Source organism: Passer domesticus, chromosome 1 (genome assembly GCF_036417665.1).
Source record: "Passer domesticus isolate bPasDom1 chromosome 1, bPasDom1.hap1, whole genome shotgun sequence".
Lineage (NCBI taxonomy): Eukaryota > Metazoa > Chordata > Aves > Passeriformes > Passeridae > Passer > Passer domesticus.
Window position 1 is genome coordinate 92,047,457 of NC_087474.1, and position 19,922 is coordinate 92,067,378.

The window sequence follows — 19,922 nt, forward strand, 5'->3', positions numbered from 1 at the left end:
TGGCACATAATCCACTCCCTCCTGCCTTATGGAGAAGTGTAAGAAAACAGCCTGCTGTGTGTCTCTATTATAATCTGCAATAACAAGCTATAATAATCACAGTGGATCACAGTGCTGCCCTGTCATTTTAGCTGCTTCTCAACTCCTGTCTTGCCTCAAGATCTAGCTTCTTTACTCTTGCACTGTAAATGCACATGCTTTGTCATCTACAAAACTTTGTTTCTGTGAGGTTTCAAAAAGAATTCACTTCATGTTGATCTGTACTGTGTTTTGCAGGAGAATGTGAGGAAGCTCTATCTGGGGTTGTCCATATTTCCAAGACGTTGGTCTGCAGCTCCAGGCATTCTTTGAGATAGGCAGATTGTGTGAGCACACCCAAGGTGATACACAGCTCCGCTGAGATGAGCTGGAGTTCATCTGCAAAGTGCTCTGCAAACATAAATTCATGATATAACAGTAACTGCTCCCACCACCCTGGCCCACCCAATTTTATTACTCTGTCTAGCTGTGCATTTTGAGGACTCAGTGAATAATATATGGCTGAAACTTTTTATCCACTGAGTACCAAAAAAAGTGTCCCAGATTGAGGGATACTGTTCCTTGGAATCCAGTCAGAGAAGACTGGCAAGAGAAAAAAGGATACTCATGGTTGGTCTCAAGAACTATTGTGCTTAGCTCACACACCTGTAGATCTTCACCTGGTAAGGAAATAATTATATTAAGCACAATGTGAATAATAAATAAGTAGAAGACAATTTTTCAGATAGCAAGTATTTGTGATAATGATTTCTAACTGCGAATTTTGTGAAAACAGAACCTCCTGGGCTTTGTTAAATTTGAATTAGTACTGTAACATCACAAGAGAAAGACATTAATAAGCACAGTCTTAGACACGTCTCTGCTGCTACAAACAGAGGATCTGGGATTTGTGTGGAGCAGCTGCTACTTCTATTTGAGAAGGCAGGGTGCTGCTGTATGTCATGAAACACTTGGGAGAGCAAGGATTTGCACAGTAGGGACTTCTAGATCCCCAGAGATCGTTGCTCCTGTTGCTATTTTACTAGAGTTTTAGTATTATCTTTCATTATCATGTAAGTGTTTATTTGTCTCTGTCTCTACCTTTCATAAAGGGGTATTAGGACCTTTCTCATATCTTGCTACTAAGTTGCTGGAAATACATTACCACTGCTCATTACAGTCCTTTGAATGTGCAGTGGGCAGCTTTGTGTGTCAACTCCATTTTGAAAACCTGTGTTTAAGTGAGCAGTTTTGTTTCTACTCTTTTAAAATCAGGATGACTCAATTTCTTCCATACCCCACAAATTTATATGCATTTTAATTTAACATATCTTTGTTCATTGTTCAAAATTTTAATAAACTCTCTAAAGAAATCAGCAATCAGCAATGAACTGCAGCAATCAATATGCATTTATGTGCCAGCAATCTAATTACACATCAAGGCTCTGTTCTTTGGTTTAGATATTTTTTGCCAGAAGAAATCGAAATACTGTACTGTTGCACTTCTTTTTCAATGCATCTTTAACTTAACTCTTAAGTCACGCTATTATTATTTCTTTTATGCTACTTTATTCATGGGTTCTTTGCTACAGCATGCCCTAAAGAACTTGCATGAGATGATCTGTTATTGTTTCCTCTGATTTCAGAGAAGAAAGCTATGAAAAAAATAATTTAACAAACAACTGACAAATTAGAGGGAGGTGCCTGAGACTGAACTGACTCAGAACATGAGGATTGCTGCTTCCAGCACTGCTGTTGTTGCTCACCACAGTGCTACAGTTATTCCTACAAACCTTTACACACAGATTATTTCAGCTGAGTATCTCATTCCACATCTGAAGTTCCAGTGAACCCCAAGTACAGCTTCAAGACAGGTAAGAGCATCACTGCGTAAGAGCATCACTACGCTACTCCCTAGCTTTACCTGGTAGTAATTAAATAAAAGGGACCACTTAACATAAAAACTTCTGTGGATCACGTGGTCTTTTCCTAAAATACAAATCAAATGGCATAAATTAAATCACATTACGTGTAAGCTCAACACAGCTCACAAACACAGAGAAAAAAGAATTTATTAAAAAAAAAAATAACTTAATTATATTACCAGAACATACATGGTATGTTTTATAGGTTATGACATTTACATCATCTTGTTGCTACACAGTATGCTGATATTATTATTTTTATTATTAGAAGTTTGGACAAAGTTATCTTTGGATATCAGGATAAGGAAATAAAATATTGTATCTAAATATCAGATACACATTCTGTGGTTTTAGTCTATTGCTATGGAACTCAATTTGACAAAATAAACATTTTGTCTTATCACAAAGATCTTGTTTTGTTATTGGGTAACTTTACCTCTTCCCAAGAATGGAAGGTTCACTGGCTCATCCTAGCATTGTTTTGGCTGCACTGCTTCTGTCATTAATCACTGTTGCAATAGCAAAATTCAGATAAAGAACTAAATTACAGGGGAACCCCACTGTTTTGCATGGAAGTAACTGAACCCAGAAGCTTAAATGTTAAAATTCAAAGGTTGAACCTTTCATCCCAAATGTGCTATAGTGGTTGCACTGTTATAAATTGATATTAACTAATATTTACTTAATCTCTAAGACTCTAACAATTCAGTTTGATGCAGTGAAGTATGTCAAACTGCTTCAATCAGAAGCAAAGTATTTAACCCTTCTTTCCTCCAAAGACAACACCAAGAAATTAAAAATCTGCTTTTTTTCTATTCATGCATCTTCCTTCCTATAATCCCCTACCTACAGTAATACACCTATCTCACGGGGGAACTGTGAAGGCATACTCCTTGCAGGAACACAATGGTCATCCTTTTCATGTCCTATGTTATATCTGTTTCTCTGTGACTGACAAGACCCATTACCCTTTCATCCCTATTTTTATTCTCTTCCTGAACTGTTTGCTATAGATCTCATTTCACTGCTTGAAAGTACTACTTGCTATGGAAGCCATCTCCAGCAGACAATTGTAATGCTCACTAGTGAGTACTATCAAAATGCAAATTACTTCATCTTTCTACCAGTACAGAATATCTCTACTTCTTGCACACACATAAAGCTCATGTGCAATGCAACAACACAACGCATAGGGAGAGACCTTCCCTCTATGCCAGTATATTTTTAAAATATAGAGATTTTCTAAAAAGCAAAATACTTCAGAGAACTCAGGCCTTAGGGTTTAAAATGAAAATGCTGTTTGAGAGAATCTGTACTTTATGAAGGGATGAGTGTTACAGTCTGTATGCAGTCAAAATATTGACTTAACTTGAAGGAACTTAAACTGCAAAATAATGCAAGCCAAGGTTCCAAAACTAAAGGGAAATGTCAGAAAAACTAAGAATCTTCCTAAAGTATTTAATAAGCACATCTTCTTGAAGGACCCTAAAGAGTGAGAAAGTCTCCACACTTTCAGAGATCCCAGCATGAGTTTCAGCATACTCAGAATCTGCAAGCTGAACTCCAAGTGAGGAGAGCACAGCTTCTCAGGAGGTGCCCTGCCTAACTATCAACCTCTGCCACACTGTGAGCAGTCTGTATGCAAATTCATTGACAGCCTCACTCTGATTGATAAAATACAATTTTACCAAGCATATATTCTGCCTGAGCATTTTTGTTCCCAGCAAGAATCAATGGCTACTCTCACCACTGCATACTTCTGATCAAATCCTACTTTATTGGGGAAGATTGAGTTCTGCTCTAAACTGCAGGTAAAACCAAAAAAAACATGTTAAACTTTAAATTATATCAGTGTATCTTTTTTTACTTATTCTTATATAAACTCCTTGATCTTTTATTCTGCTGTAATTTGTCAGAGGACAAGTACACTACACAATCTAAAGTTGACATATCCTTTTTGTTGCTTTTTTTTAACTACGCCTCCTACCTCAGAGCACGGAAATTAGAATGTAGACACATTTTATTTTACTGAAGTTACTGAAAATTGTTGCTGGTCTTCAGATTGCATACATTCATTTGCCAGCAGTTTTCTACTTTATCTGAAATTGAACCATACAAATGAATAATTTACACACAAGTAATTATTAAAGATATTTATAGGTGTACTTTTATGTTGGTAACATTCAGCTTATTCATTATTTCTCTTAAAAGGTATTGTCTATTATTTCAAAATCTGGGTGGTTTTTTCATATTTGCTAAATATGAATGTAAAATATATCTAAATACTACCACGAAATTCATTATGAGAAAGAAAAAAAAATATGAAAAAGCAGAAAAAAGAGGGAAAAGAGGACAAGCAGAACAAATAAGTAGAGAGGTATATTTGATGCATTATAATTTTATGTCTCCCTCTTCTCCAGTTGATCAAACTAAAATAAACAACAGCTAACAAAATAAAATCTTTCAGCAGCTCCTGTTTATAAATACAGATGGGAAGAATGCATAGACACATTAATAGCACCTAAAACTTTACTTTTTTTGAGCAAAGACAGCTATAACTGTGTCTCTTTCCAACATGAGTCAAGTGTGTTTTCTATTCTGCCAACTGATTGTTGCAGACCAAAATGTAATTTAAGGGCTCATGGTGTTTCAGTGACACCACTGAAGCCACGAGAACTTCCTACTACTGAACCCAACTGAAGGTTTTTGCAGCTGTTGCCACTGTTAAGCTGAACTTCCCCTGCTGGCAATAGGATATTGCCAGAAAAAGAGCCAAAGGATGGATTTAACTTCAGCACTAGTAAAAAGGAACTGGATCTACACTATATGTCTACCTTTGCACTAGTCAAGAATTAGGACTATATGTTATAGCCCCTACACTTCATTTAAAGAATTACATTTTCCAGAAGTTGCCGGCTGTATTCATTTACTGTCACTGGCACAGTGTTTGCAACCTTATAATGTTCCCTGCTGAGGTACTACTACAGTGATGGCAAAGGGTTATTTCTGAGGAAAACTTCACCCTAAAAAAGTCATGCATTTAATTTATCTTGAAATTCTATTATTCAGAATATATGGCAGAGAATTTCTCAAGTTCTGCTTGGTTATTGCAAGCACTGCTGTACTTGGAAAGGCAAGGTACAAACTTTTGTATACATGGGATTCTACATAAATGCATATAAATAGTTACAGCTGATATACATCAGATGTAACAAAAAGCAAACACAACACAATAGGTGTACATTACATTGTGCAAACTTGAATTAAAAATAAATATTATTGCTTTCATTATCCCTAAAATAACACAAGCTGGCTGTTTATTAACTGAGATCCCACTCTCCATAACCAATTGTTGCATTAATACAAATGCACCTACTTGAATTTAATAACCATAAAGCCTTAAGGACAAAGAATATTACTTACAATGAGTTGGTCAGGTTTTTGCTTCTCCCCTGCCTTTCTCACTGCCCTTCTTTGCTCCTCAGTGACAGCTACAAAGCGGAGAGGATGCAGTTGCCAGCATATATAGGCAGAGTATCCATGTCCCTTCAGCCTATCACAGCCACGGGCTTTGCACTGAACGTGCAGCAGCAGCATCTCCCTCTCCCACAGCTCCTCCAAAATATACCTTGCAAAGGAAGCTCCCTGAAAAGCAGCGGGATCCGACGGAGAAACAGCCCTTGCCTAGGTTAACTCCACAGTGCCCTGTGTTTTCTTCCAGGGGCTCCATTCACAAGTTCATTAGCAGTGAGTGTCTGATCACATACTCTCCATCTGTGCTGCACACTCCGGGACATCTCTGCTGAGGCTGCTGCAGCAACAGCAAGTGCTTTGATTCACTTCTGTGAAATATTATTGCCAGGAAAGGAACACAGATATGGCTGAAGTACCACTCAAGTGACTGCAAACTCAGGTATCCTGTTGTGGAATAAACATCCCCAGATAAGCTTTATCCAACTTTTCCCAGTTTCTCTCTTTGATCATATGTACACTTAAAAGCAATTCTGGGTGTTTAAGATTGGTTTTCCTATTCTAGCAGTTTTATGCGGAGTTCTCTTTCCTAGGTGAATCCAGGTGACTTCCTGGCATTTTTATTTCAGTCAAGTTAATCTAAAAAAAATAGTATCAGGATTTCATAGTCCTAAACAGCTTACAGACAGGTAGTGTGGCAGATTTGGGATGGTCATTGCTCTCACACCAGTCTCCAGTCCATTGCAGTATTATCACAGCCAACCTTTTTGTGAAGGAGGAATAAGTCACAGCTTTTTAAAACTGTCATGGCTGTGTTTTCTCTTCTAATGTTACAAAACCAATGACAACTCTCCTACAATTCTGGAGGAGCCTATTCAAAATAAAACCAGTACTTAAACTTCCCAGGTGAGCTTTCTGGTGTCATTGCACTTGTTGTGCCAGATGTTATTCTGTGATCTGACTTGCATTTCCAATGCTCAGGTTGGCTGCTGTAATGATTACTTCTTCAGTCTTGAAAAGCACCAAGAAATCCCAGAGTCAGTTGCCACAGCCTCTGAGATGTTTTCCACCTCAAATCAGCTCCTGAGTTCACACTTACAAACTGGGCACATTGGGACCCCACAGAAAAACTGTTTTGGAGACTTTTCCTATATATTTCTTTCTTCCTGAATTTGACTGAAAAAGATGAAAATTCAAAATTTGTTGTGAGAGTATAAGAGATTCAAAAATTGAAGCTGTCCCTAGTAAACTTAAAGATAACTGAAATTTCACTTCAATGTTTCATCCAAATGGCTTGCAAAATGTCAATAACTTTCAAAGGAAATTAAAAATGGAAACTAAAATTAAGATTGGAGTATTAAAATGCTGGTTTAATCAGTGTTGAAATACAGCCTCAAAGTCCCCTGATGTGTTTTTATTTCTCTGCTGTACCTGTAAAGCTTGCTGTGAATAGGCAATGGCTGGATTTTCCATTAAAATATTTCTTTTTTTATTTCTCTGGAAGAAAAAGGAAATGAAGTGTGAAGGTACAACAGGCAAACTGGAAAAGGGGAATTAAATGCCCTTCTAAAAATCATGCTCCATGTCTCTTCTATAATTCAGAAATTCTTCTGGCTTTTACTAGTTTCATAATTCTCATCATTAACTGTTGGCAATGAACAAATCTTTGTTTAACAGAACCTTTCTTTGGTGGACAAAAGGAAGATCACTAAGCTTTCTATCACAGGTTCTGGCGAGGTCAGACCTGATGAACTTGTTCCAGACCCTTCAGACTGCTCTCTCTTTCACAGACAGAGAACAATGTTGTTTACTACTGAAACACAACAAATAGAGATTCCCTCTTTAGTGCCAAACTGCTCCAAAATTCAGGATACCAGTGTGTGAGAAATAACAGATGATCCCAAAGGTTTTAAAGGCTGGGGCTTATTGGTAAGCGCCCAACAGACCTATTATTCACAGGTAACCAGAGACAAGCTTCAATATGTTTTTGCACATGGAAGTCAACTATGATGATGATACATAAATGATGCTGTGCCCATGCAGTAATAGCACTGATTTATTACCATTACTGGACCCTTTGGTTTGCAAACGAGGTGGGAGAGAGGCTGTGTTTGAACAGGAGGCTCCAGCACAGCACCACAAAATGAAGCAGACAATGCGTTATCAATCACTGCAGTTCCATTGTCAGTCCTTATGCAAAAACAGATCAAAGCAGAGGAGATTAAACAGTTTGTCCCTACTTTCTAACAGCTTTTGCCTCCTCCATGACTGTAGAGTTCAGGTTAGAAATGAAAAGGCAGTTTCCTCAGGCTTTTAGTCCAGCTATGATTACATGGCTCTACTCCCACCTTTGTTTTTCCCTCACCTGAATAGCCTGACACTCTTCTCATGTTAGCCTCACGGTGTGGGTCTAGGTACTAAATTTGATGAAGATGTGTTTGGGCTGCAGTTCACTGAGCCTAACATTGTTTGAAAAAACCTGTTCTGAGCTATAACATGAAGGGCTTTAAATTGACTCAGATACACTCAACATCTTAGACAGTGAGAAAATAATTTGAAACAATTAATTAGAGATCTAGCACACTGTTTGTGCCTGCTTTCCACATTTGTCAAAGGAACAGAAACTGTTGCCTATGCATAAAAAAGTCCACTGGTTTGTTGTATTTGGTTTACTCTGTGTCTGTGGTTTAAGGATACTGTTTGGAGACTGCAGGCATTTTTTCGTTTTCCTTGCAGCTGCTCCTTCAAAAAGAGAACAGTAGTAGAACCCTATCTTTGTCTTTCTTTTTTCACCCCAGCATATTCTTCCATTAATGTAAAAATACTAGTTACAGGAAATTATTTATGAGAAGGTAAAAGAAACACAAACAAGTGAGAAAGGAATGAAAAATCCTTTTATGTTCCATAAAAAAGGTCCAAATCTGCATAAGTACAAAGATGAGACAAGAAAGGAGTATTTTAGATAAAACGTGCAACTAAAAATTTCCTAATTAAAACAAAGGGTATATTCCTTTGGAAGAAAGTAAGAATTAAATAAAGCCTTCCAACACAAACAGATGGATTACTCTCAACGTATGAGGATAAAACCTAAGTCTCCTGCAGAACATAAGTAGACTTTGCAACAGATTAGCCAGGAGATGAATCTGAGACAGAGCTGACAAGCTGGGAAAGTAACTATCCTCTTTTTTCATAAATATTTTATGTGTGACTTGTTTTCCCTGTTCAGCTCCTATTGCTGGTTGTGTGAACATGTGAAGGTAAACCAAAGAAGGAAAAAAGGAACTGCTAACAAAGAGAACATGGACACAGACTCACACACACAGTTTCAGAGAAGTTAATGTACCATTAACATTGCTGGTTCAAGGCAGCCTGAACATATTACTCTTATGGAAGCAAGCCTACAGAAAAGAGAGGTTGTGATGAACTGAAAAAGTGTCAACAGAAAAACTGACAGGCTGTGAAGAGTCACAGAGACAGTGAGAGCAGGCTGCAATCACAGTAGGCAGAGTCTTCCAACACCAAGATAGGAATAGCTTCTGCTGTGAGCTGAGATGTGCTTACCTAGGGGTGTAGGCACTGCCAGGGCACTCATCCAGCCATGTATTGCTCACAGAAAGAATGTTCTCAAGCATTGACTATTGTCAGCTTCACAGAAGCTGTGGCTGACAGATGAACTGCTACGAGGCCTTAAATGTGCTGTGAAGACCTCATGTTAGAAAAGCAAGTTAGAGCAGTTAGTTTATGAATGGAATAACCCCTGTGTGGATGAAAAGACAGACCCAGATGAGGCATGAGGAACAAAGATGGCTTGAGATACAGAGGGAACACAATGCAGCACTTGCTCTTGAGCAAGTGATTTGTTCGGATCACTGTTTACAAAAATATCAAAGAACACACAGTGCTTGGTTGAGAGGGAATTTTTAATTTATTTTAATCACTGACTGTGATTAACACCTTGGCACAAAGGCCATGCACTTGCAATAAGCTTGGAAGAGCATTTGCCACCACTCTAAGACTTGAATCATTGTTGAAAGGATGAGAACATCAGTATAAAGTCTCTTCATAAAGGGCATGTTGGTGCCCAGTTGTCTGAGATTACAGCAAGTGCTATGGCAAAGGATCACACCAGTGTTTCTTGCTGTACCTCCCTGTCAGCTTTTCTACAAAGGTGTCTTTGGCTCCCCTTCAGTCTGTGCAAACATATGCATCTTTCTAGAAAAGACCAATGCAAAGCTTCAGGAAACTTTATGTTTAGTAGAGCACATTGGAGAAGTTCATGGAGGACTGTCTCCTGTGGGAGGAACCACATGCTGGAGCAGGGGAAGACTCTATCTCAGCAGCAGCATAAGAAACAACCTGTGATGAACTGATCATAACCCCCCCCATTCCCTGTCTCCCATCACCACTGGGGAAGGAGGAGGTAGAGTCTAGGAAGGGCTGGGGCAAAGGTGTTTTAAAGACTTATTTTACTTCTCATTATTGTCCTTTGATTTTATTAGTAATTAATTCAATTAATATCCCAAATTTGAGCTTGTTTTGCTCATGATAATATTTGATGAATGCTCTCTCCCACTCCTTATCTCAACCCAGGAACCCCTGATTGCATATTCTTTCCCCCATCCAGCTGTGGAGAAAAGTGACATAGAGGCTTTTTGTGGGTTCTGGCATCCAGCCAGGGTCCACCCACTACACACATATCCCAAAATGAGAGCACTGAGTGGGAACCAGATCTTCCACATGCACAGGGTCTCCCTGGTCATGGACACACATTCACAGCTGAAACAACAGGTAAGGTAATATTTGCTCCCTTCTGCTCTGGGTTGCTCTCTTTGCCTCAGGGATGGGAGTGATATATGTACACAGCCCACCTGCTTGAGTGCCAGAAGATGCATTTACACTAAGATGAGTCTTTCCATTGAGCCATGGGACCCTGCTCCTGACTCCTGCTAATATGGTTAGCATAACCAACACCATTTCCTTAGACAGCCATAACATGCAAACATGCTGGTGACATATCACCTCCTCTTTTCCCCTTTTCAATACCGTAGTTGTCACCAAGATGTGATGACCCCCATTACAGAACAGCCAGATGCCCTGTCAGCATTGTGAAAAAACTATTTGCTCCTCAAGATTGCTACCGGGATGTGGTGACACCTGATCTGGAATACAGAAATCTAACAGTACATGAGATACTGCCTATAAAACCAAACAGCTGCAAGGCATGATGCTGGACAGCAAAACCCGTGACCCCTCAATGGTCTGGGATACAGCCACTGCTGTCTTCTTCCTCTGAAGATGGAGTGAATCATGTTTTCCTGGGTAAAGTCTGAGTCCAGATTATGATTATTGTATCATGCACTGATTACTAAGAATTTGAAACGATCTGCAGAGGGTCCAAGTAACTAAAAGTGTAGCAATCAAAGACTCTTGATAGTAAGAAAACTACAATCATTACTACAAATTTTTCTTAGCTGAAAGTATAATTCATAAAAACTGTGCAATAAACTACATTAAATCCTACAAATTGTAGATAACAAAAAAACTATGCTGAAAATTAAGTATTTAATTGTAGTAATAAAGGTCTAATTGTACCTAAAACCCAGCAGCAAATTCTCATTCTACCAAGGATCCCTAAAAGAATCTGCCAGTCCCTGTGACATTAGGTGACAGAGCCACCAAGTGTTCACATGCTCCTTCCTGCCAACTCCATAAGAAATGTAATCATCTCCAGCTAGGAGGGAAAACAGTGAGCCAGGAAAGATAACAGCTTAAGCTGCTGCAGGTAGCTTCACCACAGTGCAGCCAGCCATCTCCCCACTCAGAACTGCTTGCCATCTGTTCTCCTTATGATCTTGTTCGCTTCCACACCTCAGATAATCACAGCTTCCACATTATCATTAGGAGAGACAGGCTCTCATTTAGCCAGGATTTACTGGCAGAGACAGGCAGTTAAATGAGAAGGACAGTCCAATGTATTCATTACATTTGTACTCAGAGGCCTTAGTTCAAGCTTCTGCTTTCAAGTACAGATGCAAGTCTTTGCCATATGCTGTGAAATGCTAGGTAAGTTCTAAGAGGAATTTTCCATAAAATATTTTGTTAGAAAGGGTTGTTCTCTTCCAGCTTATTTTTCTGTGTTACCACATTTGGCTCCAGCTGGATTTGGAATCCAAACAGCCTAAATCTAGGCCAGGTTTAAAGTGGCAGCACCCTCTGTCAAAACTCTGGCAGTGTTTCTCTCTGGTCAGAGGCAAAAATTTTGAACCTCTCTGTGCTGAGGTCAGATGGAGCCAGTCTAGAAGCAAATGGTTTTCACAGCAGTCTGATATTCTGCAGAATTCTCTGAAAGACAGTCTAGGAAAGTTTTGGAAATTTTGAGATTTCTGTTTTCTTCCTTCCTAGTAACTCTTAAAAAAAGCACTCTCTTACTAGGTGATCTTGTTCTGTGTAGTCTTAAGAAACATCTCTTCCACCTCTACCACCAGGCTAACTTTTATCAGCAGGAAATGGTTAAGAAATGTAATTTTTCACTGTTTTTCAGTGCTCAGAGAACACAGAATGGTGTGAAATTATGCTTAGGGAAGGAGAATCACTGCCACATTTTATGTTACATACATTGCAAAATATAAGAAAGCAAGATAACTTACCTGCCCATAGCTTCTGCTGAATTCTAGGGGATATTTTCAGTTTCTCTCTTTCATCAACACACCAGTCTCAACTTATTACTGTTGCCCATTGAAGCAAAAAGTAAGAAAACAGCTAAGTACCTACATTCTCTGACTGATTTAAAAGCAGTTAAAATTTTAAGTTACTTGCTAATTTTCTTTCTTAATATGTATGCTGAGCACGTAAAATCACACTAATCTTTCATCAAAATTATAATTTATTTATTTACTTTATCTTACATAATAACCAGCTCATACAACCCAGGTCTACATTTTATGTGACTGTAGTCTTCAAGAAGAATAATTGTGGAAATTAATTTACTATGTACATATATATATATAAAGCCTAACTCAAGATTCTTCATCTGTGAGTACAACACGTATCAACCACATTCCAATCCTGTAACACTGCTGAAAGAAATAACTCAAAGCTATGTTAAACAAAGGATTTGTTTAACATGATCTCCTTACTTCCCTTTCACTGAAAAATAAAATCCCATGAGAAACAGTGTAACACTATATTCAATGGATACTTACAAAGAAGAGCTGGTTTCTACCAATGCTAGAATAGCAAGCTGTCACAAAAAGCCTGGCAGTATTTCTGGATGCCCAAGACAATACAGTTCTCTTCAGCTCTGCAGTTTTCAGCTTTACTGGCTGCCACTGCTGCTATCCAGGAAGACAAGCTGTAAAACTGTGATGACCAGGTGACCAGAAGCATCCTCAAGTAGCACATGGAACACGATTGGGGAATAAGGGATTCAAAACCTGTGTTAAGACTCAGAACATTTGCTATAGTTCTGCCTGTTGAATTTGAAATAGAGATAGGTGGAGCTGTGGGTTTTCTTATAGTGAAGCTCTTCACATCCTCATCAAGCATCAAAAATCAATTTTTTTCTTAGTGCACTATTGTGCCTGGGACCAAAATGGGAGTGTAGAGGCACTGTGCAGTGAAGAAGGGAATGATGTCCAAATTACAGCAGTGGACACAATTTCCTGTACTCACAGCTCAGTTACACTGCATCAGCTAGCATTACCTATTTCATATTTCTCTTCTATGTTTGTCCTGTTAAACATCTATTGAATAAGCCATTCATGTTCATAACATTTCCTGTTTGATTAAAAAGATAACCTTTCTGCTCTTTTTCAAATAAATTAATGGTGCTTCTATGTCTATGTTTGCTCTGTTTTCCTTCCAGTTTCCTTTAACAGGTACTTTTTTCCAGCAAAATAATGTTTTAGCCTACTTTGGATACAATAAATTTTGATTCATCATCTTAGTGATTTCTAAACATTTCCACTACTTATCAGAGGCTTCCGTTGCTAAAGTAACTATGAGTTGTCTGTAGGAACTGCATTTTTTAAAAAAAAAAACCCTAATCCTCTCCTGAAGACAAGTATTGGATTCACTTCTACCATGGAGTTGTGCTGAGCAGTAGAAACCACAAAAAGATGACAAATCAAAACCTGGCAGCAAGGTCAGCTGTACTAGATGTGATAATCTTTGTATTGTAATTATGTTGTAACAACATAATGTAATAACATTCAAAACTTCAGAATAGCAAACACCTTTCTTCGCACAACTTTTGTAATTTGTGTACCAAACATACATACCCTAAAAATAAATACTTGAATGCAATTTGCAGCAAATAGCCTCCATAGCCTCGTTCTTGTGATGGAACTTGACCCTCAAAACAAGCAAGATAAATTAAAGATGTGTCAATATGCCTTTCCCAGTAAAACAGTATAAACGAGTCTACAGGTCCACCAAAGAACCTGCATAACACCAAGTTCATTTAAAGTTTCAAAATCAATGAAACATTCAAATTAGGAATGATTTTCTAAACAAAATGGTCACCAAAAGGTGTTTTTTTAACAGCCACTATCAAGAGCAGGATAAATAAGAACAGGTAAGAAAGAAGGCACTAACACATAGTACTTATTGATCTGTAATAACCTTTTTTATTTTGTGATATTAGTAACACTGGCTTCCCTATACCACTTTTAATATCTCACTCCTTCTGCCAGCTATGAAATTTTAACCAAATTTATGTGCTTTTAAAATTACTATTCATAAAGAGGAATTACATCAAAAATTGTTGCTCCAAAATGGCATAATATATTTTTAAGAAATATATATTCAAAAGTGTAAGAAATCTGCTCTTGAAAAATTAAAAGAACACTGTCCAAAGGAGACTTCAAAATAAAGCAAAAACTCTAGCAAAGAAGACTGACATTTTTTGTCTTATTTGCTTTTTAACCTTGAAAGGAAACATGTGAGAAAGCCACAGTAGTAGCAAATGAGTAGTTCACCACTCAATCTTAAAGTCATTTAAGGACTAGTATGCAATTAAGTAATTACTGGGCTCAACAGAACAGCAGTCAACATGGTAACAAATTACTGCAATGGTAAAAAAAAAAAATATATATATATATATATTATTTTTTTTTAGAAAAATGAAAATTAGACAAAAAATATGTTTGCATCTCAGATTTTTGGCTAGAGCTGGAATGGAAATCACCCAAAGGCAGGAACATACTCATTAGGATGTACAATAGAAATGTGTATCAATAACCTTGAAAAGGAGGAGGCAGAGGTAGGCGTAAGAACAACCCAGGGCATGAATTCACACAACAGTTGTGTGCCGTGGGCAGATATTCCTGAGATCAGCCTTATAACTAGCTGAGCTGCTGAAGCAGCTACAGAGAATCCTCACACTTACATACAATCATAATAATGCATTCTATTTTTTGTGCCTTATCTTTCATTAGCACAGAACACATTTGCAAGGCTATGGGTTTTACCTTTTGAAATTTAACTTTTCATTATAATAAATGCCATTTTCAGCAGCCTAGCACAATAGGTCCCTATCCTGGCAGATGTGGCAGGCCTCAGGATATGGTCCTGCAATACTTGCTCAGGAATCAACACCTTTGTACCTGGTGCCCAGGTACCCAGGGAGAATGGTACAATATGGGCCCATTAAAGAGCTGGCAGGGCAGACAAACAAGGATACAAGTCTTTGCCTCTGTAAGCAGTGCCAAGAAAAAAATCCTGGCATGTGTAAGGCAACAGAACACAGGAGAGAGAGTGTGTGAGGCACCTGTCATGTTAACAACCAGCAAACTAAGGACTTTGAGAGTCTGAAAAGATCTTGTAAGAGAAGCTTAACATATATAAGCATGTACCGCTATACCTACCTGAGTACAGGCTTATGTCATTAGCCCCAAGAAACAAGGAATGCATAGCTAAATAATTAAATTATAGTTGATGATAAAAAGGAGTATTCTAGGGAAAAGATGCCAAGTTAAATATAAATTTCCTTGGAAGGAAAAGAATAGTGAAGAAACATAAAAATATGCCATAAGAAAGAAGATTAAAATGCTAAAAGAAAAACATTAAAAAAGGAAAATCACAGCAGTATGTGTAAGGTGTACATCCAGTCAGAGGTTTCTGGCTTTTCCTGCTGGCTCAGGCCAGGGCTCTGCTGCTGGCTGGTAATGCCTGGGGATGCCTGTAATGGCACTCTAGCTGGGGTGCAAAATGCTTTTTGTTTGAGTGTGGACATTCCTCAAGGCTTCTGCTGTTATTGTTTACAAAGCTTCACAAATGCTTTGTATTGCTCAATAGGTTAGTTTGAATGAATTAGTTGAATTGGTTAAGTATGGTGAATGAATACTAAAAAATGTATTTGGTCTCAGGACTTCTATTTCTGAGAAATTATAGTTCTGTATCTGCATTTGTTACAAAGTCTGACTTCATATGCCAGTTTATCATTGGTCCTTCATAATAATAGTGTTAAGTAGTCATGCAGAGGTTTTCAAGTTCTCACAATCAAGTATTTCCTCTGATTCTACATTGTGATATTAAATTTTATTTACACATTCATATCTTGATATGAAGGAATTTTGATTAAGATCATCACTAAGTTGCATTTAATTATTAAACTTTTACTATTTAATATGAAGATGTCTAACAACTTCCTAGCTTCTACCTTTCATTAGAAATATTTCAAAAATATTTCTAATATCTCTAGCCATAATTTCTTTCTTTTCAAAAATCAATTATTTTATTCCCTGTTTCCACTTGCAACACAAAATCCATAAAATTAGCTGGTCTTTTATACTTGGGCAGAAAATATGATCATCTTATGGAACATCTTCAGTATGTGTCAATAATCCTGGGCAACAGACCACAGAATCACAGAATGGGTCAGGTTGAAGGGACCACAGTGGTCATCTGGTCCAACCTCCCTGCTCAAGCAGGGTCATGGCAGAGCAAATGCACAGCATTGTGTCCAGATGGTTTGTGAATATCTCCAGTGAGGGAGACTCCAGAACTTCTCCAGGCAACCTGTTCCAGTGTTCAGTCATCTGCACAAGAAAGTTCTTCTTCATATTTGGGTGGAACTTCCTGTGCATCACTTTCTCCCTGTTACCTCTTGTCCTATTGCTGGGCACCACTGAGAAGGACCTGGATCCATCCTCTTGATACCCTCCTTTCAGATATTTATAGCCATTAATGAGGTCCCCTCTCACTTGTCTCCTCTGAAGATTAAACAGGCCCAGTTCCCTCAGACTATCTTCATAAGAGAGATACACACAATATTCCTCTTTCTCTCCCACAAATTCTCTTAGCTATTTGTCTTTTATTAGAATATGGGCTTACTCATCATCTCCCACCTCAGACCTCTCACTAGCCATCACTATAGTGAGTACTCTTTCTGGTCCATTCTTTCTGTGTCCCATTGTAACCACAGCTGGAGGTCACAGAGTCCTCTACTTCAGCTGCCTAAAATATATAAGCCACAATACCTGGGGGCTTTTATATTTGTGAGATACAAAAACTTGCAGTGAAAGAGTATCATTCCACCATCCCATTATCCCCCTCCCCCTCTCCTTTTTTCCTATTAAAGATGCAGCCATAGGAACTGGGGAGAAGAGCCAGGAATGTCACATCTTGCATAGTCAGTACAGAGTTGTAAGAAGCTCAGTACAAATAATCTGAAGCAATGCAGGATACAGAGAGCGTTAAGAAGTCTTAAGGGTCAAACTTAGTCTAACCAATGTTGGTGGCACTGTTGGATGAAAACCTCTGTTTAATAAGTAGCATGATCAAGAATAGCAAGAAGTTTGGATTCACTAAGAAAAAGTTGGAGAATTAGAGGATAAATATTCTAGTGACTTTTGATCAATTGTTGGAACATTTCTCGATCATTCAATATTCTCTCAGATTTTCACTTTCAAAAATATTTCAGTGCCCTCCTGGAGTATAAGAGAAGATTTCTCTTCAAAGACACTTTTGCTGTCCTCTGGGGAAGATTCAAATGAGTGGGCCTGGTTAGCTTTGAAAACAGAACAACATGAGAGAAACCAAGGAAAGCATAAGAGAGTGAAAGAGTACAGGGAGAAGACAAAGAACTTCTTTCTGTTTTTCAAATTCTAAAAGCCCAAGAGGGACAATTCTGGGAAATTAAAGACAGCACATTAAAAATAGACAGAAGGAAACACTTTTTCACATCACATGTAGTTAAAACTGTAGAAAATATAATTACCACAGGAAGAATTACAGTCAAGAACTCAGCAAGATTCTGATGGGTTTGCAGATCTATAAGGATATCAAACATATCGAAGGCAATTTAAAACTGCTGGAAGGCACATGTATTTCTTAAGGGAAAACTGTCCAAGCATTTTAAAACTGCACAAAGACATGTGCTAATCAGACTAAGAGACAAAGAAAAAGGTCTCTGCAAGACAATGCACCCACAGGATGCCGTTAAAGAAATGACACCTCCTCTGAAATCCTTTGCATTCATTCTCTCTCCCTCCCTTTAAAGAAGCAGCACAGAAAGGGACAATATCTGCCATGCTGAAAGGCCATTTCCTTTACGGTATTGTCCGAGATGAAAAGGTGTCTGCCAGCCATTCTCCCAGCATGCTGACATTTCAGCAGTCTTCAGCTTGTCCCATGTGTCTGGAAATGCATATTTGCCTTGAAATTCATAGGGCTGGTTCTACGATTAGCTGGATCTTTTCTACTTCTCAGAGCTCAGACTGTTTTTAAAAGCAGAAGGCACCATATGTAGTATATCTGTAATTTCCCATCTCGTTTTTTTGCATGACTAGTCACAGTAATGATGCTTCCCTCTTGTTATGTCACGTTAACTGTACCTGCGTTGTCATGTGTCAGAAAAAAGAAAATCTAAAAATCTGTGAGGTTTATTCATTCAAATGGTACAGTTTGTCAACAGCATAACTGAGTGCAAGTGAGGCCAAAACACAGGGAGGTGTCATAAGCCACTTGGCAGCAGCATTACTCTGGTGCTGAATTCATAGCCTTCCTAAACAATACACTCCAGTGCATTTTTTTTCTAGGACCTCTTTTTGCACCAATTTTAGTCTGCTACTTATATCCTGTCTACTGAGCAGGAAGCAATTATTCCCTTCCTTTTTGTAAAGTGAACTCCAAATTATATGCCAGTACTGCTGACACCAGTGCTTGACGTTGCCCTAGCAATCAGACAGTAGATGGTACTTGGTATTAAAAAAAAAAAAAAAAAAAAAAAAAAAAAAAAAAAAAATCTGAAGCATAAGGAATGTCACAAACCCAAGTCTAGCATGACTGGCTTGAAACTCTGAAATGCTAATAATAACCCTGACTTAGGGTTATACATATTCCAGCTTCTACTGGAATGCACACTTGCTGTTACTATGGCTTCAATTGCCTCAACTGTTAAGATCAGATGAATCCCTTGTCCTCCCTCCTTATACTCCTTTCAGTGACTGAAACCTTTCCACTTTATCTTTGTTCAAAACAAAACCTTCCTAACCTCTCTGCTTCATATCCAGCCTTGCAAAGATAAGTTGTACCTAACAGATGGGGAGATACATCCTCTACAGAGGCTGTTTTGATAGGTGACACAGTATTGGAGTCACATCTTTGCCTTCAAGTCATCCCCTGTTCCTACACTGAGACTCATAGCATAGCACTTCACTGAGGGAGAAAAAATGAAAAAAAAAAAATCATGTGCTGCCATTAATCCTTGCATCAGTCATCAACCTTTTAGGGAAAAAATCTCTCTGTCTGCCTCTGAAGCTGTAAAAAACAAATTCAGGAATAAAGTAATATGTCTGATGTAATATAAGAATAATAACATTAAACTGCATTTGACTCCATGTAAACCACCCAATTCCTCTGAAAACATATAACCAGAAAAGATAAAACTAATTTCTATTTACACCTTCACAAAGCTTTACAAACTTGCCCCAGATTTTAAAACCTCTTTCGAAACAAGGGGAGAGTGGAGGGAGAAAGGGGGAGGGGGAATGATAGAGTATTATTTAATAGTAAACTGTAAGAGCAACTTTTAAACATACAATGCTCTTGCCAGCTCTCTGACAAAGAGCCTAAAACTAAAATCCCAATGTATTTTTGAAGAAATTACTCTTTGCCATAGTATTTCTTCTTCTGTTTATTCATTTGGTTTGGAGTAGATAGCAATACAATCCACACAGGATCAAGAGAGGTGAAAAATGTACAACAAAACAGTTGTTTCATTCCACAATTTTCTACAGGAAGAATATCACTGCTAGGAGAAAAAAAATATAATCAGTATGAACTGGCTTAATGGGAAAACACTCATCAGAGGAACACTAGAGGATTGTGGACATGCAGAGGAAACAGAGGTGAGTAACAGGATTTGGATTAGGATATACTGGAAGTAAATTGAGTTTGTTGTATAGGTTGAACTTTTTTTTTCACTTAGCAATAATGAAATACTGTTGGCCATGTGTTTTTCTGACTACACAATATATTATCTGTGATTGAAAAAAATCTCTTTTG

General features: G+C 38.0%; 1 protein-coding gene across 2 annotated transcripts in view; it reads right to left on the bottom strand.

The window, feature by feature from the left end:
• DDC (dopa decarboxylase) overlaps positions 1-19,922 on the bottom strand; it is a 70,861-nt gene that overhangs the window by 49,093 nt on the left and 1,846 nt on the right. The window contains exon 1 of one of the 2 annotated variants that reach the window (XM_064429445.1): positions 5,367-5,552. The exons of the other annotated variant lie outside the window; for it this stretch is intronic. The gene's annotated coding sequence lies outside the window, so the exon portion shown is untranslated. Of the gene's footprint in view, positions 1-5,366; positions 5,553-19,922 lie in introns of those variants that run through there. 2 annotated transcript variants of the gene reach the window in all.